Raw genomic sequence first — 24155 nt, forward strand, 5'->3', positions numbered from 1 at the left:
TTTTTAACCTATAAAAAGGAGATAGATAGCACATGGACAGCAGTGAAGATTAAATGAACCAACCTATGGCTATGAGGATGATTTCTGATGCAGGTAACAGAGCCCCCAACTTAGTATGATATAACATAATAAGAAATTATTGTGTGACATGCTAGGAAGTCCAGAGATATCTCAGGCTCCAGGGGAGAATACTCGATTCCACCCTCTTGTAGGTGTTACATTCATCCTTAGGTTGATAACAAGATAATTGTAAGAATTTCAGGAATCTCATCTAGAAAAAAACCAGAGAGAAAGGTCATCTCTTTCTGTGTCTCTTTTACAGAACCTTTCTTTTCCAGAACTTTCCTTCATGCTTCATTGGGCAGTGTTGTGTTATTTGACCTTTCCTCAACAAGGGAGATAGAAATATCATGACTGGCTTAGACTAATCAATACTTACTTTTGGAATTGGAATGGGGTCGCCTTTCTCTGGGTTTCAAAAGGAAATAATAGATGCACAAAAGTGGGGTTCTGTTAGCTAAAAAGGAAGAATGGAGAAATAGAAGTTGAGTAGGCCACCCATAGGTTCCACTACCATCTGCGAATGCCCAGTATAAAGATTAATACCCAGCAGGTATATGTCCAAGAAATGTTAGTCATCACTGTTCTCAGTGACACCTGAATGTGATGTAAAAGACTGGTTTGAAGGCACATCTTCATGCAGTTCTTCACTCAGAAATCAAGTCATCTGACAGGTGCCAATGAAAATTTTTTCAGAAACTTCAGATGGACAGCTTCCAGAAGTAGATGCTGGCTCTTCACAACTTGCCGCACATTGCACAGCACATTACGTTGCCAAGCAGGTATCTTGGGATTGGTGGGTTGCTCCTTCTGCTTAGAGGCCTCAAGCATCTGGTGTTTCTCTCTTCTGTGTTGGCGGATCCTCTGAACTTTGATACAGTCTTCATGCCACAATTGGCAAAGAAAATCTCCTCTGGGATACAGCCCACACACGCCTCACGCCTGGGGAGGCATGACTCCCGGCCCTTTCACTTCAAATGAAATATAATAAATATGAAAGGAAAACAAAAGACAGGCAGACAAAAAGCAGACTCAGAAAGACAGAATGAGAAAACACATATACGCTCACAAAAGCAAGGGAGAACAAAAGGAGGCAAAGGGCAGACATCTCTCTGTCCACTGGAGCTCTGAGGAATCAGAATTTCTAAAGCTATTTTTTTTTTTTTCTTTTTGAGACAGAGTCTCGCTCTTGTCTCCCAGGCTGGTGTTCAATAGCATGATCTTGGCTCACTGCAACCTCCGTCTCCAGGGTTCAAACGATTCTCCTGCCTCAGCCTCCCGAGTAGCTGGGATTACAGGCGCCCGCCACCACACCTGGCTAATTTTTTTGTATTTTTAGTAGAGAGGGGTTTCACCATGTTGGCCACGCTGGTCTCGAATTCCTGACCTCAGGTGATCCGCCCACCTCGGCTTCCCAAAGTGCTGGGATTATAGGCTTGAGCCACCATGGCTGGCCTCTAAAGCTATTTTTTTAAATGTAAAGATTTATGATTTATCCTCTCCTTCCTGATAGCCCTCTTTTCAGCAGTTGCTTTATTCGTCTTGAGGCAGGAGGATGAACAAAGGATCTTTCCTCCTCAAGAAACACCCCCTCCTTCCTCAGTTCCACACCCCTGCCCTAGGAATCCATGACTCCAGGAAATATTTTCAGATAAAACAATTCCAGTTACTGGAAAATTGCAAGGCTTTCCTCTGCGGGTTTACAACAGGCTGGCCTCTGACCCTGGCCTCTGACTTAGTAAAACAGATTTACTAAGTGATAGTAACACCTTTTATGTAGTCTCAACGTGAGGCAAGTCACTTTATCCGTCTCAATCCAGGCTCCTTAGGCTCATAATGGTGAAGGTTGGAATGGATTTGTGGTTTTGAGTGTATGTACGTATGTATGTATGTACATGCATATTAAACTATGTACATTATATACAGTTTATGTATATGACCCTCCTTCACAGAGGCTCTAGGGGGAAATGGTGACCCTAAGGAGACCCATTTCTCTTCTCTGCTTTCCTCTGTCCCCTTGGCAATGACTTATCTCCTTCCCTGCCACACAGGGGCACCTGACTCAGTACAGTCTCTTCTTCCTACAAGGCATCTAGCTCAAAGGACTTGCTTCCCCTCCTTTTACGTGGGGAGCTATATTACATGTTAAACAACAGAATATTATTTCAAATGCTGACATCTTATGTGGCACTTCAACATAAAAACAGGTCAAGGCAAGGGCTTTAACTGAAGGAAGGTGAGCATGGAAGGAGTGGAGTAAGAGCAGGAGGAATCTTTGAAATCCTTATCTTTGGCTACAGCAGCCTCTTGAAGTATGGCCCCAGGTGGGGCTTCCCAGGGCAATTTGATAACCATTGACCTCGCTGCTCTCTAAGGCATTGTAGATCTAAAACACAAAGGTCTTGCTCTGTCTTTATCAAAAAGAAAGTCTGATTCCTCCCTTGTGGATTCACACAGTAACACAACATACCTTGAAGTAGAGAAGGATGACAAGAACCAGGAGGGCAAAACTTCCCTTCCTAACCCCATTTCTATCTTCTTTGGAATTCTGAAAAAAAAAAATAAAAAGATAGTGAATGGTACAGGGAATAATATAACTCATACCACCTGTAAGGTTAGCCGAGCCAAAGTACAAGAGAGAGACCCGAGTTAGGCGAGGAAGTTTATTAACCTGCCGGCTGCCCGCTTAACAGTCAGAGAGGAGGCAGCCCCAAATTTACAGAATGAGGCATTTCTATCGCGGAGGGGAGTTTGAGGGAGTTCTTTGGTGTGGCAACATCCCAGGTTGTTTGCTGGTTAATTTTGCCACATATCACCTTGTGACGTTTATTACAGGAGGGTGTAGGTAAAGTTTGTTTATGCTTCCCACGACCTCCCCCGTGCTTTCCGGATGGTTTATAATTGAAGTTTGCTTATTGCAGCAAGGTCTGGTAAGTGAAGTCTGCGGGCTTCACCGAGGCACCTAGATAAGGGCTTAGAAATGTAAAGCGGCTTGTGGGAAGAAGAGTTGCAGAGCATTATGGGGAGGGGGGGCAGCTTGGTGAGGTTTGAGGGGGAGTGTCGGCAGTACCAAGAAACTTTCGGGGGTAGTTTGTTTCTAACACCACCCATAATCATAAAATGACAATTTGACATATTTGTCTCAGATAACTTTTTAATTTACTTTTATTATTATTTTTTGAGACAGGGTATTCCTTTGTTGCCCAGGCTTGAGTGCCATGGCACGATCTTGGCTCACTGCAACCTCTACTGGGTACAAGTGATTCTCCTGCCTCAGCCTCCTGAGCAGCTGGGATTACAGGCCCACACCACCACACCTGGCTAAGTTTTGATTGTTTGTTTGAGACGGAGTTTTGCTCTTGTTGCCCAGGCTGGAGTGCAATGGCGCGATCTTGGCTCACCACAATCTCCACCTCCCGGGTTCAAGCGATTCTCCTGCCTCAGCCTCCCGAGTGGCTGGGATTACAGGTATGCACTGCCACACCCGGCTGATTTTGTGTTTTTAGTAGAGGTGGGGTTTCACCATGTTGGTCAGGCTGGTCTCGAACTCCCAACCTCAGGTGATCCGCCTGCCTCTGCCTCCCAAAGTGTTGAGATTACAGGTGTGAGCTACTGTACCCACCGATGAGTTTTTTTAAAGTAAAGAAAACCTGTCAGATGAAGTTCTCTTAGTTCATCACTCTAATCCTATTTTCCTCCTTCTCTCTTCAGTTAAACGCTATCATGACTGACTAATGCCTGCCCCCAACTCCCCCGCCCAAAAGATGTTCACTTACCAACCCCTGGAGCCTGTAAATATGTTGCCATGGCAAAAGAGATTTTTGCAGATGTAATTAAATTAAGGATTTTGAGATGGGGGAGATTATTCTGGGTTAGCCAGCTGGACCCAATATAATCACAAGGGCATTTATTGGAGGGAGGCAGGAGGTCAGAGGTAGAGAAGAAGATGTCATGATGTTGCATGAGGTTGGTGATGATGAAGCAGAGGCTGGTAAGATGCATCCAAAAGCTAAGAAACGCAGGCAGCCTCCAGAAGCTGGAAAAGGCAAGTATTCTCCTTTAGATCCTCCAGAAGGAACACAGCCCTGCTTACCAACTGTAGACTTCCGTGTTGTTTCGCACTATTAAATTTGTGCTGATTTGTTACAGCAGCAATAGGAAACTAATACAGTGAGTTGGGTGAGTTTCTATTTGCTCCATGTTTTTTTTTTTTTTTTTTTTGAGATGGAGTCTCACTCTGTTGCCTAGGCTGGAGAGCGGTGGCCCGATCTTGGCTCACTGCAAGCTCCCCTTCCTGTGTTCATGCCATTCTCCTGCCTCAGCCTCCTGAGTAGCTGGGACTACAGGCGGCTGCCACAATGCCCAACTAATTTTGTTTTTGTATTTTTAGTAGAGACGGGGTTTCACCGTGTTAACCAGGATAGTCTCGATCTCCTGACCTCATGATCCACCCACCTCAGCCCCCCAAAATGCTGGGATTACAGGTGTGAGCCACCACGCCTGGCCTCCATGTTTTTTACTTGGACTAGTTGGATAGACACAGAAATACAGAAGATAATTCTGTTTTATGTATTTTCTACAGTCATCTGATGTTTTTGAGAATATCCATTTGACATGTAAATATCTAATTTATCCAATTTAATTGCAATATAGTATTTTGTCATATGACTATACCACAGTTTGTTTATGTAAGTCTCTAAAATGGGCTGGGCGTGGTGGCTCACGCCTGTAATCCCAGCACTTTGGGAGGCTGAGGTAGGCAGATCATGAGGTCAGGAGATCAAGACCATCCTGGCTAATAACGGTGAAACCCTTTCTCTACTAAAAAATACAAAAAATTAGCCAGGCATGGTGGTGGACGCCTGTAGTCCCAGCTACTCGGGAGGCTGAGGTAGGAGAATGGCGTGAACCCAGGACGCAGAGTTTGCAGTGAGCCAAGATCACGCCACTGCACTCCAGCCTGGGTGACAGAGCCAGACTCCATCTGAAAAAAAAAAAAAGCTGTCTTAGCTTGGGCTGCTATAATGAAAAATCATAAACTGGGTGGCTTAAACAACAATGTATTTCTCACAGTTCTGGAAGCTAGGAAGTGCATGATCAGGCCCCAGCAGATTTGGTGTCTGGTGAGGGGTTTCTGGTTCATAGATGGTGCCTTCTAGCTGTGTCCTCACCTGGTAGAAGGGAGGAATGAACTCCCTTGGGCATATTTTACGGAGACACTAATCCCATTCATGAGGGCTCTACCCTCAGGACCTCATCTAATCCTAATTACCTCCCAAATATCACATCTCCTACTATCGTCACATTAGGGGGTAGGATTTCAATACAGGAATTTTGGGAAGCCTAGAGCATTCAGTTTATAACAATAACAAATGTTTAATCTGCTTGATTCTGTGGCTAGTTGGGTGATTCTTCTGGTCTGAACTGGTTTGGTTGGGGCTGGATGGTCTAGGATGGCCTCGCTCATATGTCTGGCCTCAGTGGAATCCCAGGACTGTGGGTATGGCTGGAGCTTCTTTCTGTGTAGTGCCTCTCGTCTTCAAGTAGTACTACCAGGAACAGCTTGTTGACATGGTGCCACAAGAGTTCCCACAAGCAAGAGCCTCTGCTTGCATGACATTTGCTATCATCCCATTGGCCAAAGAAGGTCATATAGCCAAGCCCAGATTCAGCAGGTAGAAAAACAGACTCTACTGCTTTTTGAGAAGAGGGGCAAAATCACATTGCAAAGGAGCGTGCATGCAGAGAGACAAGATAAATTGGAGAGTATTACCGTAACAACCTAACTTAGCTGATAATAAGAATCCAGCTTCCAGCGTGCTTCGAAATCTCAACATTCATCTCAATTCAAAAAGTATGCTCATTTTCAACTATGGTCTCTGCATGCCAGTAAAACTTAACTTATTTTGGCATGTCAGGCTACTTCCCCCAGGAGCCTTTTCCATGCTGTTTGCTCTGCCTGGAATGCTCCTCCCCTCTCCGTGCCAGGCTAATTATTATATTTCCTTTAAGTCTCTTCCTAAAGTCACTTCCTTAGGGAGCCTTTCCTGACTCTTCAGACCAGGCCAGGTCTCCTGTTCTACACACTCAGGGCACTACAGATGCTGTGTTTACAGCACGTACCACCACTGTCATGAATTACTTTGTTGTACAATTATTTGTTTAGTATCAGTCTCTCTCTCTTTCTCTCAACCTCAACCAAAGGAGCTCCAGGGCAGAGACTGGATCTATCTTGTTCACTGCTGAATTCCCAGCATCTAGTACAATGTCTAGCATGGAGTAAGTGCTCAGAATTGGAGGAATAAATGGATGAGCCTATGAATGAATGGCCTGCAATGTGCTCAGCATGGAATAGGCCTGTTTAAAAACCTGTTGGAGTAGCAGATATGGAAAACTGCAACCTGGTGGGGAATGAAGACTGGGTCATACAAAATGATTGAGAACAACTCAGAACCAAATAGAGGGTGAAATACCAGATGCTGGGCTACAAATGCCATGGAGACTGGGAAGAAGGGATTAGGATAAATCAGGTGGTCACAGAAGGTCATGGGGGTAGCACTTGAGTGAGGTCCAGAGGAGGAGCGGGATTTAGAGGCAAGGATTTAGAGGAGGAGCAGGATTTAGAGGCAGTTTGTAAGGAGGCTAATATATTAAGGTCATGAGTTTGCTCGTCTGTAGTTCCTATTCTACTCATATCCTCATAAGCTCTTTATCATAAGAGAAAGTAGGCAGGAGAGTAAGGGGAGATGGTTCAGTGGAGCCAGTCCTACTGTTATTGAAACAGCTCCAAAAGGTTATGTTTCAGAGGAAACTGCAAAGTTGTGTCATCCACACACGCAAAAAACGGCTCATTTAGAGACCAGAGAGATTCCTCTGAGCCACTGAAACAGAACAACAGTAAACATCTGCTTCTACTCTTCTGGAAACATTGTGGTCTGGATGCTCTGTCTGTCACTCCTCTGCTCTTTTGCTTTTAACTATTATGAAAACGTCCAAACCTACATGAAGAAAAGAGTTTAAGAAAGTCCATCACCAACTTCAAAAAACATCAGTGCTTCATCACATTTGTTTCATGTCTCTCCGTCTCAACCCTAAGTTTTTTTCTCCTAAAGCATTTTTAGAGCAAATCCTAGATACCATGTTATAACACTCCTAAGTACTTCAATACAGACATCTAAAGGAAATAACGGCATATCTTATGTAACCACAACACCTTTTCATACCCAACAAAATAAAGCATAATTTGTCAACATTCTTTAACACCCAGTTCATATTCAAAATTTCTTGATTGTCTAAAAAAATGTCTTTTTGCAGTTGGTTTCTTTGAATCAGAATCTAAACAAGATCCTCACATTAATATCTTTTAAATCTCTTTTAATCTAGACTGTGGATGTTCTCTTTCAGCTGGGGCTTCCTTTACCAACAGCCTGCCTCAGCCCTCACAGTCCTTATCTCGCTCCTGGATTGGCAGGGAGTTGAAAGATCAGAAGCAGGAGGAATGAAGTCAACACGGGGAGAGGACGGGAGGGATGGAGTGAGTATCAGATGCCTAAGATGTTATGAAAAAAAAATCCTAATCAGCTTCAGAAGAAACAGATTAGAATAAGAGACTCTTAAGAACTGGAGTTGACCTGCATGCTCTCCTAACACTTAAGAATGTCAAGAATTTACAGAGATTATGAGAGGCTGATTCCTGTGGGCAAGAGAGGGAAGGCAAGAGAAAGGAAATCAGGATGAATCTAAGGGACAACATACAAGCATAGGCAGGACCTAATTTACAGGGCCCAGTACAAGATAAAAATCTCAGAGCCCTTGTTCAAAAATTATTGGGAATTTCAAGATGGCAATAGCAGTGCATCAAACCAAGCATAAGGCCCTTCAAAGCACAGAGACCTGTGTGACTCCACAGGTTACATGCCTGCCTTTGTGAAACTGGCCCTGTGCAATGGGTGGCCGAGTCTAGGAGGCCCCAGGGAGTTGTCCTACAAGGTCATGCTCTACCAATGCATGTCTTGTTTGCATTTCAGAGACAAGCAAAGGCAGTGGGAATTGTTTCCGTATCTCGGAGTCACCGCCAGCATCTCAGACTTGTCAGGATGTCTAGGGATGGTGAATGGCTTTTAGAGGGCCATAGAGATCCACGCTGCATAATTCAATTCTAAACCATGGATAGTGGTGGGTTTGGACCCTCTGGCCTTTATGCTTGTCTCTGTGAGTATAAGCTCTAGAGCCAGAATGCCTGGGGTCATAGTCAGGCTCCATCACTGTGTAACCTTGGCCAGTTACTTGTCCTCTCTGTGCCTGTTTTCTCATCTATTAAACGGGGTTAATAAAGACACCTACCTCAGGCTGGGCATGGTGGCTCATGCCTGTAATCCCAGCACTTTGGGAGGCCAAGGTGAGTGGATCACGAGGTCAGGAGATCAAGACCATCCTGGCTAACACAGTGAAACCCCGTCTCTACTAAAACTACAAAAAATTAGCTGGGTGTGGTGGTGGGCACCTGTAGTCCCAGCTACTTGGGAGGCTGAGGCAGGAGAATGGCGTGAACCTGGGAGGCGGAGCTTGCAGGGAGTGGAGATCACACCACTGCACTCCAGCCTGGGCGAGAGAGAGAAACTTTGTCTCGAAAAAAAAATTAAAAAAAATAAAATAAAATAAAGATACCTACCTCAAAGGATTGTTGAACATTAAATTGGTGTATTTTTGCTGCACATGGAAAGCACGATGTGTTTGTTAAAACAGGATAAATCCAGAGGCTCGAGCTGTACAGGTCCAGGCAGATATCTGGTAATGGTGAAACTTTCAGGATGAACAGACTCTGCTTTTCTAGGGGAGAGAGGCTGTGCCTACATCCTGATCCAGCTTCCCAAAAACATACACAATGGTCATTCACACAGTAAGTGTTCATCAAGTGCCTACCATGTATCAGGCACTCACTGAGTGGCGAGTGAGCCAGGTGTGGTTCTGATCCTTAAGGTGCTGACCTCTAGCATAGGGAGGGCTCCACCTGCAAAGTCAGTTGTGCCTCCAGGTCTAGGAGCAGACCTGGTTCCAGGTAGGAGGAAGGAGATACTCTCAGGCTGTAGCCCATTAACAAGGTAGTTCTGCAGCTCATAAGCATGGTTCGACTTCAGTATCCTGAGTCCTTGTTCCCAGTCTGCTTTATGATATTCTGCTTTGACCAAACACCTGCCTAATAATTCAGCATTTCCCATCTAAGATTCAGTATTTTATTTCCTGCCCCAAAACTCAGACACTTCCAGTCTGACTTCTAATCCCTGCTGTTGAAACCCCTGAGATGCTGTTACCTGCTTGGCTCCTCCCCTTTTTTGAAGGGGTTCTCAGGATCTTGAATTAGGTTTGGGCCACCATTGGTTAACAGTGATCATGTCATTGTTAAGAAAGACAATGGGGAAGGTGGCTGGGGCACAATGCCAGGACTTTTAATGGCCTTCTCAGGCTGGCCTGGGCCCGTATGTGTTCATCTCTCCAGTAACTAGTCTCTGACCCTGTCCTCATGTCCTTAACACCTGGCCACTCCTTGACTGCACAGCTGCACAGATTAGATTCCCATCTCACCAACACTCAAGCCCAGGATCTGAAGGATTCCGGTAGGGGAGGCTGCAGGAGCCCTTAGGAATGTCAGTTTGACATTGAAACAAGGTTTTTTTCCCTCAACTAACAAATTCTTGGCCCTCTGCTAAGGCCTTTGAGGGGGAGTTTGTGGCAGGATGGCCATGGGAGGATAACGCAGGGTCATGGAGATGGAAGGAGGGTCATGGATAAAGACACCAGCTGCTTTCCTTTGGCTGACATCAACCCTGAGGCCATTCTGAAACTGCTCTACTTGGCAGCCTGGAGACACTGCATAGAATACCACCATCCCAGCCCGGGTGTGGTGGCTCATGCCTGTAATCCCAGCACTTTGGGAGGCCAAGGCGGGCAGATCACAAGGTCAGGAGTTCGAGACCAGCCTGACCAACATGGTGAAACCCTATCTCTACTAAAAATGCAAAAATAAGCCGGGTGTGGTAGCATGCACCCGTGATCCCAGCTACTCAGGAGGTTGAGGCAGGAGAATCGCTTGAACCTGGGAGGTGGAGGTTGCAGTGAGCCGAGACCACGCCACTGCACTCCAGCCTGGGCGACAGAGCAAGATTCTGTCACAAAAAAAAAAAAAAGAAAGAAAAGAAAAGAAAAGAAAAAAAGAAAAAGAAAAAGAAAAAAGATTACCATTATCCCAGCTGAAGGCCTCCAGGCAACTGGACTCTTCAGATAGCTGGTGATAACAAGTGGCAGGTGGAAGCCAAGGGAGAATTTTTCACATATCCTTCATCTTCCCCAATCTCATTTTAGAATTTCTGAAGTAGTGACAAGTGGGGGGAAAGAAGTTTCTCCAGGGTCACTTTGGAAGAAGCAATGTATATTAATTTTCTCCTTACAGCCACTGAACTACGGCAGGCTAGAGAGTGGCAGGTCCTGTTGATGAAGTATTAATATTACTGCAACAGGCTGGTCAACATGGTGAAACCCCGTCTCTACTAAAAATACAAAAATTAGCTGGGCGTGGTGGCGGGTGCTTGTAATCCCAGCTACTCAGGAGGCTGAGGCAGGAGAATCACTTGAAGCTGGGAGGTGGAGGGTGCAGTGAGACAAGATCACGCCATTGCACTCCAGCCTGGGTGACAGAGCGAGACTCTGTCTCGAAAATAAATAAATAAATAAATAATAAATAAATAAATAAATAAATTGCTGCAACAGCAGAGAGCCAGACCCCACAAGGGTGATGGCAAGAAAATTGGCAAGGAATTCGATGTGTAAATCTTGGGTTGCCTCTGAATCCTTTGGCCCTGGGAAGGGAGAGCAGAGCCCCGCCTGAGAAGAGGCCGAACAAGAGGACAGACAATGGGGAAGGAGGCCAGGGCACAGTGCCAGGACTTTTTATCCTATTAGGCCACTGCATTCCTGCAACTTCTGAATATACAACCTAAATCTTTTTTTGTTGTTGTTTGAGATGGAGTCTCACACTGTCACCTGGGCTGGAGTGCAATGTGTGTGTGTGTGTGTGTGTGTGTGTGTGTGTATGTGTATATATATATAGTATATTCTAGGATGCAGGCAGGGCACAGTGGCTCTTGCCTGTATTCCTAACACTTTGGGAGGCCAAGGCAGGAGGACCACTTAAGCCCAGGAGTTCGAGACCCACTCGGGTAACATAGTGACACCTGCCTCTACAAAAAAATTCTTAAAAATTAGCTGGGTGCAGTTGCAGTGCACCTATAGTCTCAGATACTTGGGAGGCTAAGGTGGGAGGCTAAGGTGGGAGGATTGTGTTGAGTCCAGGAGCTTGAGGCTGTAGTGAACCGTGATGGTGCCACTGCACTCCAGCCTGGGTGACAGAACAAGACCTTGTCTCTAAAAAAATTTTTTAATTATCGAATTTAAAAAATTTTGTCCTGCTAAACTATAATATGCTTTAGGGAAGTCACATTTTTTATTCTCTCCCACCCTTCCATTGGCCCTTGGTTGTTGTTTAGGAGATAATGTTGATTAATTTGTTGACTGACCCTCTAAGATATCATCATCAATTGTTTTAAAATCTTAGTTTATGGAAAAAATGTTAGCCTAAAGACTGACTCCATTTGTCCCTCACACAAAAGCCAAGAGTTTCTATAAGATTTAGGTTGTATAAGCCAGGCGCCTATATATCTATATATACATATGTGTGTGTGTGTGTGTGTGTATCTCCAGGAAGAGAGAAATGTAATAATTTATAGGCAATATAGAATACATTGTTCTGTGGTAGCAGAACTCTTTCCTATGCAGTGTTGAGGATGACTTGGAAATAGCAGAATTTGGCCTTGCTGGTTGAAGGGCTTAGATTATGAAGCACCTACTAGGTGCCAGGCACTGGGCTAATAACTGGGAACACAAAGATGAGCACTTCATGGGCTCTGTCCCCAAAGGAGTGCTCACAGACTAGTGTGGGTGGCAGATCTGTGAACAGAGAACAGAGCAGAGCCCTGAAAAAAGGAGTGATACCTGTGTGGCTGGGAAGGTGAGCAGGGTGTATGTGGGGAGAGAGAGAGAGACAGAGAGACAGAGAGAGACAGAGAGAGAAAGAAACTTCCAGAGGGGCTCCACCGAGGAGGTGGCATTTGGGTTACGTTTTCTCTGTGGGTTTGGAGGAAGAGCATTTTAGACATGCGGACAGTGAGTGCAAAGGCACAGGCAGATGCCACACAGGAAAGACAGGCAAGCATTCAGAGGAGTCCATGTGACTGGGAGAAAGGCTGTACATACCATGTGGTAGCAGACAGTCTGGGAAAAGTGGGCAGGAGAAAGGTCACGAGAGCCCGGGTACCAAATAAAGTATGCATTTCTTTTTCTTTCTTTCTTTTTTTTTTTTTTTTTTGAGACAGAGTCTTGCTCTGTCACCAGGCTGGAGTACAATGGCACGTTCTCAGCTCACTGCAACTTCTGCCACCCAGGTCCAAGCAATTCTCCTGCCTCAGCCTCCCAAGTAGCTGGGATTACAGGTGCACGCCACCATGCCTGGCTAATTTTTGTACTTTTAGTAGGGACAGGGTTTCACCATGTTGGTCAGGCTGGTCTTCAACTCCTGACTTCAGGTGATCCGCCCACCTTGGCCTCCCAAAGTGCTGGGATTACAGGCATGAACCATGAACCGCCACACCCGACCAAAGTGTGCATTTCTATCTTTTGGGAGATCGAGAGCCGGCCACTATTTTTGAGCAGGAGAGGAGTGGGTTCACGCTTACCTTTCAGAAAGATGCCTCACTGGGAGAAGGGGGTCTTATTGCTCCAAGAAGCCAGGGAGACCAGTTGTGGGGCAGGTGGGTTGGCTGGGGGTGGGGGCACTGAGGCTTTTAGGCAAGGACACGGCAGCAGCTCCCAGGATGCCCACAGCTGTGTGACGTGCACAAGGGACTGCAGGCAGGATTACTCTTTGAGGCGAAGGAGACTTTTAGAGAAAATGCCCTGTGAAAACCATTTATTTTAACAAATACTCTTCCATTGCTCTGTTTTTATTCCCCTCAGGTGCAACTTTCCTTCTGGGATTGTGAAAATGGGTGTCATTTCTGTAGCTTTCTAAAGTTTGGGTAAAATTTCCTTTTCCTCTCAGTGGATTCTGTGTAGCAGGAAGCATGAGTTGATTTCAGCTTTTTGTCTTCTGAGACCTACTTCAGAGTGTGTTGCTGCTGGTCCGAGGCTGAAAGGAAGGTCTGTGATGTCACAGGCTGCGAATTTTCTAGAAACATGTTCTGAGATCAGCTGGCACAATTGTGTTTAAGAACAAAAACATCTCAGGGGCAGTCCCCACATTCTGCATAACGGGACCCTTCACCCCACTGCCTCGATGGTTAATCCCGACAACTCAGAACACCCCACTAACCGAGGTGTTATGAGGTAACTCTCTCCTCACAGGAAAAACTACTCTGTAAGAAAAGGGCACTGAAGGAAGTGGCTTTTGTTAAAATGCCGAATTCCGGGGAGGCTGGTGCTTGGAATGCTTACCTCCTCCTGACTTTTTACATGATTCCTCCAGTTCTTGCATTTTATACACCAAAAACAAAATGCAACTTGACCCTGGACTGTTACATGGTGGCCCTGCCAGGCTGGCTGTGGAACTCAGGCTCTGCCGTGCACAGGCTGGTTAGTCAGGAGACTGGAGCAGAGAGCAAATAAGGTTGAGGTCATGGTTGAAATTCCTTTTTTTTTTTTTTTTTTTTTTTGAGACGGAGTCTCGCTCTGTCACCAGGCTGGAGTGCTGTGGCCGGATCTCAGCTCACTGCAAGCTCCGCCTCCCGGGTTCACGCCATTCTCCTGTCTCAGCCTCCTGGGTAGCTGGGACTACAGGCGCCGCCACGTCGCCCGGCTAGTTTTTTTTTTGTAGTTTTTAGTAGAGACGGGGTTTCACCGTGTTAGCCAGGATGGTCTCGATCTCCTGACCTCGTGATCCGCCCGTCTCGGCCTCCCAAAGTGCTGGGATTACAGGCTTGAGCCACCGCGCCCGGCCTTGAAATTCCTATAGAGGCCAATTGGCTGGGCACACCCTGCCCTCCACTCTCTCTGGCCCTGTTCTACAGGGGACTGAGTAAGAGGGTATAGCTGGCTCAGTGCAGTCCAGTACCACTCTCTTAAATCGCATTGCACGTCCCGAATGGCCAGTAAGCAATACAGACTTCAGGCACAATGAGACCTTGCTTAAGCAGCCCTCTGGAAGAAAGCACCATTATACCTTTCAGCTGTGACTTTTTTCAGCCTTCATTAGTGATGTGGAACAGCATTGACTGCAGTAACTTTTCTACTAAACAGAAACATTTGTCTGCTGCTCCAGTCAAAAATACCTGCTTTACAGCTTTAATTTGCCCCACAGAACTGCAGGTCCATAAGGTGAGGCCGTTTCCCTTCCCCACTTCCTCTTTCCATGCCCTTTCCTCACTCACTGATGGCCTCTTCTCTTCTGGCAGCACCCGAAGCCTTTTTTCTCCCTATCAAAGCAAGAAAGGCTCTTGGAATGGTTGTTTGCACGCACAAGTTGACAGACTGCCCTTCATGGCAATGATTCCTGTTACCATTACTTCACCCAGACATTGCATGTCAGCGTTTTTTCTAGAAGGCTGTCAGTAGAAGTTGGCAGTTAAGAGTGGGTAGTTTAGAACCAGATCAAAGCCAGGCTGGGATCTGGCCCTGACAGTTACTATCTGTGTGTCTTGGGATAAGAACTTAACCTTGCCAAGCCTCGGTTTCCCTCTCTGTAAAGGAAAGCTCATACTGCAGTTATTGCACGTGAGCTCTCAGCATTGCCTGGCACATGACAAATGTTAGTTATGATTATTTATTAGCTAATTGACACACAGAAGGCTTTATTCTACTAAAGGCCTTATTACAACAGGCTAGCAAGTGGAGATAACTTTTTATTCAGACTTTTTTTCTTTTTTTTTTTGAGACAGAGTCTCGCTCTGTCGCCCGGGCTGGAGTGCAGTGGCACGATCTCAGTTCACTTCAAGCTCTGCCTCCCGGGTTCCTGCCATTCTCCTGCCTCAGCCTCCCGAGTAGCTGGGACTACAGGCGTCCGCCACCACGCCCGGCTAATTTTTTGTATTTTTAGTAGAGACGGGGTTTCACTATATTAGCCAGGATGGTCTCACTCTCCTGACCTCGTGATATGCCTGCCTCGGCCTCCCAAAGTGCTGGGATTACAGGTGTGAGCCACTGCGCCTGGCCTCAAATTTTTTATTATAAAACATTTCAAATGTGTAGAAAAGTTGAAATAATAGTACAGTTGACACTGAAATCCCTCATCTAGATTCTACAGTTATATACATTTTACCAAATATATGTTTTTTACTAAACTATTTCAATGTAAGATACAGACATCATCCCTAAATACTTCAACACATCTCTTGAAAATAAGAACATCCTTTGACATACTCACAGTAACCTTTATTACACTTAAGAAAATTAATGATAATTATCTAATATCCCCTGGTTCCCAATTCCCAAATCATATAAAATTTTCCAAAATGTTTCCCAATATGTCTTCTAACAAATGTGTGTGTGTGTGTGTGTTTAAAAATTTCAGTAGCTTTTGGGGTACAAATGGTTTTGGGTTACGTGGATGAATTGTATAGTGGTGATGTCTGAGATTTTCATACACCCATCACCCAAGTAGTGTACATTGTACCCAATATGTAGTTTTTATCCCATACCCCTCTCTCATCCTCCCCCTTGTGAGTCTCCAAAGTCAATGGACTTTGGATTTTTTTTTCAAACAAGATCCAATCAAAATTCTTACTTTGCATTTGGTTGTGATGTTCTATTTTATTTTATTCTAGAGCAGTAGGTGTGAGGAAATTTTGAGAACAACATTGTTACTGAAATCAGCTATTGGCTGCCAGGTGGAAATGGCTGCTGCCTCCACTGAGGCACACTGGGCCCTGCCACATTTATTAACACAGGCTCTGTGATATGGTTGCATAGTTTGCTTTGCTGAACTTGTTGGTTACTAGCTTTACTGCTTAATGACTGGACATTAGAGACTCTTCTGTTATTTTCATATTCCCACCACCTCCACAGCACCTAACACACAGGTGGTCAATAAAAGTGGATGGAAGGGGCCAGGCGCGGTGACTCATGCCTGTAATCCCAGCACTTTGGGAGGCCAAGGCGGGCAGATCACAAGGTCAGGAGTTCGAGACCAGCCTGACCAACATGGTGATCTCTACTAAAAATACAAAAATTAGCCGAGTATGGTAGCATGCACCTGTGATCCCAGCTACTCAGGAGGTTGAGGCAGGAGAATTGCTTGAACGTGGGAGGCAGAGCTTGCAGTGAGCCGAGATTGTGCCACTGCACTCCAGCCTGGGTGACAGAGGAAGACTCCATCTCAAAAAGAAAAAGAAAGTGGATGGAAGGAAAGGAGGCGAGGGGAAGAAGGAAGAAAAAGGAGAATGGGAAAGAGGCAGGCACTGGCAGGCACCTTCTTCCATGCCCAGTGGATGCCTGGAGAGTCACACTGTGCCCTCCTGGGAAGCACCCACCCTCCTTTGATTTGGGGAAGATGATTCCATGTGGGATGTGTCTTTTGTCCAAACAGGCCTTCTTCCTTCACATTCTCCTTTCCCTCTTTCCCACCCTCCTTACCTGAGCACTAGTTGGGATCCCGCAGACCTTCTGCTAACTTTAACTTAGTCTTTTCCTCTCTTCCCATATACAAGATTAACATTGGACATTATTTTAAAAGTAATCTATAATAGATTATCTTTTCCTACAATCACACTCATTGTCCCAATTCCTTGGAAGGTAATTCCCACATAATTTATGATCAGTAATTAAATTCCTGACCACAATGAATCATGAGGAATATATACTGTGTTCAGAGGGATGGCGTGGTATCCATAAGGGAGCATCTGCTGAAGGGAGAGAGTGGACACATGGGGGTTAGCCTACAAAGCCAAGGGGAGCTGTCCTCCAAACACAACCAACAGAGTTCAGCTCAGGTTTAAGGGTCAAACTATTGCTTCTATTCTGTGTGGAGAGAACAATGACTGAACTGGCTGGAATAGACCAAAGTTGGTAAAGTGAACTTTCTCCACACCTCATCTCTAATCTCTAAAATTTTGACTTAAACAAAATTTGAGTTAAAAATTTTGAGCAGATATAGGGAATGAATGCAAGAAGCTCTTGATTATCTATGTGGTGGACTGGCTCATTTTCATTCCAGGCTGTCCTACCACTCTACCACTTCTCTGTGCTGAGAAGTAGTTGGCATCTATTCAAAGTACACAGGCCATTTAATTATTAATCGGAGCAAAACATTATTAGGGAAGTTAAACTGTTGAGTAGGTGTGTGTGTGTACACACGTGGATACTTTCTTGATTATCCGGCTGTTCTGTTTTGCCTTTTGCCTTTCTGGGTTCCTGCCCCTCTCCATTTGTGGTGATACCTGTAAGGTGATTATGCCCCTGAATTCCTAAGAGCTTTATGGTCCCTCTCCCATTCTCCTTGGATGTGTGTGGAAATGTTTGTCAGCAGGGGCGGACCGGGGAGGGTTCATGTACACAAGAAGTGACTGACCTTGGCCACTGAGTGGAGCATGTATTTGTGACCAGGAAAAGGTTCAGTGTTTGTGTTTGATGATAGTTTTATGTCCTGCTGTCAGTACATAGGACTTTATAGGGGTTTCTGATGACCTAGGGCTCCAGGTACCATCATGATTATTTGGCCAATGATTTTAATGGGCCCATATAAACTTATTCTGTTTTTATACTAATAACAGAGAAGGAGATGTTGGAAGATTAAATATAGAGGAGGATGGGCTTTAGCTTCACTGTTCAAGGCCATTGGGAATTATTCTACAGAATTCGATCCAGCCTATTCTCATTATTTCCTTCTTCCTGTGACTTTGATTCTTTCCTTATTCTTCCTTCCTCCTTTTTCCTTTCTTCTTTTTCTTCTTCTTCTTCTTCTTTTCTTTTTTTGAGAGGGAGTCTTGCTGTGTCGCCCAGGCTGGAGTGCAGTAGAGTGATCTCGGCTCACTGCAAGCTCCACCTTCCAGGTTCACGCCATTCTCCTGCCTCAGCCTCCTGACTGACTGGGACTACAGGTGCCCACAACCACGCCCGGCTATTTTTCTGTGTTTTTAGTAGAGATGGGGTTTCACTGCGTTAGCCAGGATGGTTTGATCTCCTGACCTTGTGATCCGCCCATCTCGGCCTCCTAAAGTGCTGGAATTACAGGCGTGACCACTGCGCCTGGCCTCTTCTTTTTTTCTTCCTTGCTTTCTATCTTTCTTTTTCCCTCCTCCCTTCTTCCTCCCACCTTTATTTATTTCTTTCAACATGTACTGCATGCTTACTATATATTAGGCACAGTCTAAATGCCGGAGATGCAGAGATGAATAACACATGGCCCCAGCCCTCCTGGAACTCAGTTTAGTGTGGGAGGCAGATGGAGACACAGATCATTCCAATACAGTGGTTAACAACAGAGATAAGTACAGGGTGAGCTCAATGTAGGGGTCCCTAATCCAGCTTGGCTTGGAAGAGAAGGCAGGAAGCTTCCTGGAAGAGATGATTGGCAGATTGATTGGGAGTGGCTGAAAGAGGAGCTGGGCTCAAGGCCTTTACCAAGCAGGCCAGGCCATTCATGTGGTTTATGAGCGCTGGATAAAGGGATCCAGTATAATGGGATGAAGGGCTTTGGGGGTGTGGGTCTTCCATGAGATATGACACCAGATTTTGATGTCACTGGATATATTTAGGACCACAGGAGCAGGGCAGAAATGATGTCTACTACTCTGGGAAAGTACTAGTGACTTACCTCTGAAATCTGGGGACATTCTAAGGTATCTGCTCAGATAGTTGATCCTGGGGAATCCTGGAAGAAATGAAAGCTGAAATGAAAGATCACTCTTGAAGGCCAGTACATGACATATATGTGCTCAGCGGTGAAGAGTCATGTAAGGGGAAATGGGCAGTGGGTAGTCAAGGTGTGAGTGAAGATCACTGCTCACTAGAGTGGGGCAGTGAGGCTTGGGGAGGTGGAGGGAGGACTCTTGGCTTCCTAAAAAGAAGGCCTAACTTGTGCTGCAAGTTTTACTGGATGCCCAGGACTCTGGAGGAGTTTTGGGGCCAGTAGACAGGCAAGTGACCACAACAGTTCTTATGTCCCACAAGGGCAGAGCCTTACATTGGCAGCTCCCTGAGTTACTTGAAGCAGGAGACCTTTTATAACCTCAAGAAGACGAGAAGAATTCTGTTGAGGGAAGCTTAATCCCTGCTCTTTGGAGATCTTGGCGTGATAGTAGAAAAAGCACATATGAGATAGAAAAACATAAGTATCACATCCGATGATACCAACTGCAACAATGATAATAGCCACTGTGTATTTAGTCTCTACTCTGTGGCAGGGCTTTTCATGTATTACTTAACCCTCACAACTACATAGTGATATACAATGATAAACGGTACTATCATTCCCTCCATTTTATAGATGGGGAAATCAAAGTTTAGAAAGGTCACAGGTAGGGAGTCATAGAATCACATTTGAACCGAGATCATTCTAGCTCTAGAGCCCCTGATCTCAACTGCTGTTCTTACTGTGAATAAATACTCAGTGCACCTTCTCTTTGACTTGACCATAGGATCACAGCCTACCTGAAACGGTAGAATAGAGAGACCCTAGAGACTGACAAACTGCATTTCTACAGCACTACTAGTTATGAAGATGGATAATCTAACATTTTCTATTTCTGTAACATGTAGTCTTAGGACACTCAGTATTAGCCAAGAACATATGATTTAAGGGGAAAAATATGGATTAGAAAACAATTGCTCTGAAGTCTACTACTTTGGTAGTTGTTATGGAATGAATGTTTGTGTCCCTCCAAAATTCGTAAGTTCAAGACCTAATCCCCAACCTGGTGGTACTATTAATGGATGAGGTCCTGAGAGCAGAGCTCCATGTTTGGATTAGTGCCCTTATAAGAACAGGAAGAGAGACAGACTATAGATTTCTTTCTTTCTCTCTCTCCATGGGAATACACCGAGGAAAGTCCATGTGAGGACATAGCAAGAAGGCAGCCATCTGCCAGCCAGGAAGGGAGCCCTTACCAAGAATCACATCTGCTGGTACTTTGATCTTGGACTATAAGACACCTCCAGAACTGTAAGAAAATTGATATCTGTTGTTTGAGCCACCCAGTCTATGGTATTGTGTTACAGCAGCCTGAGCTGACTAAGGCAGTAGTTAATATCAGCAGCAGGGTGATCACACTCTGTGTGTGTGTGTGTCTATGAACTAGATCCTCTTAGTCAAAAGGGTTGTTGACTATGTCTTGAGACCCTTCACTCTCTATATTAGTTTTGGGTGTTCTTTTTCTTATTGGTATTTATGAATAATTTACATAAAAATGACTTTTAAAAAACCTTCTGGAAAAAAATATTAGTTGGTTTATGATTCTTCAATAGATGAGAAATTGGGCACTCCCTGTCACCTGTGGCCCCCAGGGAGGCAAGAAGATAGCTTTTACAAGTGAGAGGAGAGCTGGGATCTGCAGAGACCACTGGACTGCCTACCTCCCTCCTTGCTCTGGGAGTCTTCCGTGGGTCTGAGGGAGGCACAGATCATCTCTACAAGCTGTCTGGGCTCCCAGGTATTTGCTACAAGGGGTCTTGTGTGTTCAGAGGACCCGAAGCTATGGTCCCCTTGAGGCTGAGGAGAAAGGTATACTTTCTCCCCTGTACAACAGGCATGTGGAGAGCTGTGGCTTGGGAGGAGAATACCAGTGTGTCTCCCACTTCCTTAGCAGCCAGGCCTCCCTCCCCAGAGGGGCTGCACTACTTCTCAACTACTGGCAGCTCATGAAATCCTCAAATAGGAGGTGTATTAGTCAGGGTTCTCTAGAGGGACAGAACTAATAGGATGGATTTATATATAAAGGGTAGTTTATTAAGAGGATTGACTCACACAGTCACAAGATGAGTCCCATAATAAGAGCAAGGAAGCCAGTTCAAGTCCCAAAACTGAAGAACTTGGAGTCTGATATTCGACGGCAGGAAGCAACCAGCACGGGAGGAAGATGTAGGCTGGGAGGCTAAACCAGTCTAGTCTTTTCACATTCTTCTGCCTGCTTTATTCTGGCCACACTGGCAGCTGATTACACTGTGCCCACCCAGATTGAGGGTAGGTCTGACTTTCCCAGTCCACTGACTCAAAGTTAATCTCCTTTTGCAGCACCCTCACAGACACACCCAGGAACAATACTTTGCATCCTTCAACCCAATCAAGTTGAAACTCAATATTAACCATCACAGGAGGAATCTGCAAAGATCATTTAGCCCAGTGCTTCTCAGTTCATAAGGTTCAGACATTTTACCTGGGAACTTTGTTAGAGAGGAGTGTTTTTTTTTTTTTTTTTTTTTTTTTTGAGACAGAGTCTCGCTCTGTCGCCCAGGCTGGAGTGCAGTGACACGATCTCGGCTCACTGCAAGCTCCACCTCCCGAGTTCACGCCATTCTCCTGCCTCAGCCTCCCAAGTAGCTGAGACTACAGGCACTCGCCACCAAGTCTGGCTAATTTTTTTGTATTTTTTAGTAGAGACGGGGTTTCACCATGTTAGCCAGGATAGTCTCAAGCTCCTGACCTCGTGATCTGCCCAACTCGGCCTCCCAAAGTGCTGGGATTACAGGTGTGAGCCACCGCTCCCTGCTGAGAGGAGATTCTTATTCAGGAGGTCAGGGTGGGGCCTTAGCATCTTTAACAACTTCCCAGGTGATGCTGCTGCTGCTGATCTGGGGACCACACTTTGAAGAGCAAGAATTTACTCTATCAGTGACCATCACAGTCAAGTAAGAGTCCATCCTGCTACAGAGAAGCAAATATTCTTCTTCAGCAGCTTTCTTACCTTTTAGAAGTCATTATACTTAGCAAGCCCAAATCCCTTTAATTTCATGCCCATTTTGTCAAGTTCTCCTCTCAGCAGAGATGGAGATGCAAAGTAGCCCTCTCCCATATCATAATCCTTAGTTATTTAAAGACTACTAAGTCAGATCTATTTTTAAAAGCACCACTTCTGTCTCTGTTCTTATGCCTGCGTTACCCAGGTCAGTCAGTAGGAAAGAAACTCCTGGGGCACTCTTCGCTGAGGACCTGGCACTGGGAACATTCATGATCTGCTTATGCAGCTGGAATCTCCTCACATGCCTAAATACTATTCTTTCTCAGTTCTCTACAGTAAAGGGACGGCAGAGTTATGAAAATCAAAATCTGAACAGGAGTGAAAACCTCAACTTAACCTTTAGTATCATAACTCCTCTTCTCAGAACTCGATCAAGGTGTTATTCACAGGTAACAGTGGCCTGGTTTGGGTTTTCTCTTTCCTCCCTGGCTCTCTACATGTCTCATGGTCAAGAGAACTTGGAAGCAAAGACTTAGCCATCTACCATAGCTAAGCAAAGGAGTCTGAATAACCCCCAACTGGGCCTGGCACGGTGGCTCACGCCTGTAATCCCAGCACTTTGGGAGACCGAGGCAGGCAGATCACGAGGTCAGGAGATCGAGACCATCCTGGTTAACATGGTGAAACCCCGACTCTTCTAAAAAATACAAAAAAATTAGCCAGGCATGGTGGCAGGTGCCTTGTAGTCCCAGCTACTTGGGAGGCTGAGGCAGGAGAATGGTGTGAACCTGGGAGGCAGAGGTTGCAGTGAGCCGAGATCACGCCACTGCACTCCAGCCTGGGAGACACAGTGAGACTCCGTCTCAAAAAAAAAAAAAAAAATTAACCCCCAACCTGAATGAGAGTCCACAGGTTGGATCCGAAGTACCCAAGTCTGTGATTGAGAGTTCTATCCTCCTGAACTCTCTGCTTTTTTTCTGCCCCAAAAAGGACTACCGTCAGGTCTTTGCACCTTTGTGTGACTTTAAGTCAACATGTTTCCTCTCTCCAGGACACTTTCTCTCCAGTATGGAATGAAATTTGTCCTTTGTTAAAGAGGCTAATGGTCCCAGGTGACAGGTTGTTTTTATGTATTATACCTGCCTAGGATGGCACAGTAGACATTGCCTACCAGAAAGAAGGTACTGCCACTTACAGGTTCACAGTGATATCCGGAGTGGAAGGGAGGGCTCTTCCAGGAGAAAGCAAGGCATCCAGGAGGAGACCACCAAGAGGGCTTGTGTCCTTTGCAGGTTTCTGGGGGTGCAGGGTTATTCAGAAGTCTGCTGTTACCCTGACCCCATCCTCAGCAGAACTTCCTCCATCATTTCAGAAGGTAAAATGAGACAGCTAGAGCAGAGGACGAGATGGCAACTTCTGTTTTGCTTTTTTTTTTTTTTCTGACAGCCAGTGTGTAGGGAGCTCTGTATGGGGAGTATGACTCACCAGTATTGGTCATGACTCTGGGCCCAGGATTCACAAGTGTTCCAAAATTAGCAACCGGCCGTGGTGTACACCCACAGAGCAGTTAGACATTTCCCATTGAAAACACTCAATGGGAAACCTACACGGAGAAAGGGAAGGTTAAAAGAGCTGTAATTACAGTTCTTCTAGTTAGGCTAGAGAATATCTTTCTCTCTGCTTGGTCATTTATATTTCTCATTCTCTTTCTGGAGAACACATTCCTCTTTACTTCAGCATTTAGTACTTGTTCATTCATTCATTTAGCAATTTTTTTTTATTGAACATCTTCCCTGTGTCTAGCACCATTCTGGGTGTGAGGGAGGCATCAGAAATAAAGCAGTCCTTAGTCTCCTGGAGTTCACAGTTCAGTGGGGGAACCTTAAACAAGTGACCTAATCTCTTAAATTTCCTCATCTGTGAAACAGGCATAATAGGCCAGTCGTGGTGGCTCACGCCTGTAATCTCAGCACTTTGGGAGGCTGAGGCAGGAGAATCGCTTGAACCTGGGAGGCAGAAGTTGCAGTGAGCCGAGGTCGAGCCGTTATATGCCAGCCTGGGCAACAAGAGCAAAATTCTGTCTCAAAAAAAAAAAAAAAATAGGCATAATAATGTACCTGATTCATTGTGTATATACAATGTATGTATAGCACTCATCAGAGT

At 45.3% G+C, this 24155-nt stretch overlaps 2 long non-coding RNA genes across 3 annotated transcripts in view; one reads left to right on the forward strand and one right to left on the reverse strand.

Annotated features, from left to right (window-relative positions):
* LOC117075327 lies at nt 1–23438 on the reverse strand. Its single transcript, XR_004433967.1, has 4 exons — nt 23188–23438; nt 18914–18970; nt 2531–2608; nt 1–271 (listed from the first exon to the last, which is right to left on the reverse strand). It is a non-coding gene; the product is annotated as an uncharacterized LOC117075327 (long non-coding RNA).
* The window catches only part of LOC117075328, a 68363-nt gene that overhangs the window by 27473 nt on the left and 16735 nt on the right, over nt 1–24155 (forward strand). The window lies entirely within an intron of this gene.

The sequence above is a fragment of the Trachypithecus francoisi genome, unplaced genomic scaffold (genome assembly GCF_009764315.1).
Source record: "Trachypithecus francoisi isolate TF-2019V2 unplaced genomic scaffold, Tfra_2.0 Lachesis_group5, whole genome shotgun sequence".
In the NCBI taxonomy this organism is placed as follows: Eukaryota; Metazoa; Chordata; class Mammalia; order Primates; family Cercopithecidae; genus Trachypithecus; species Trachypithecus francoisi.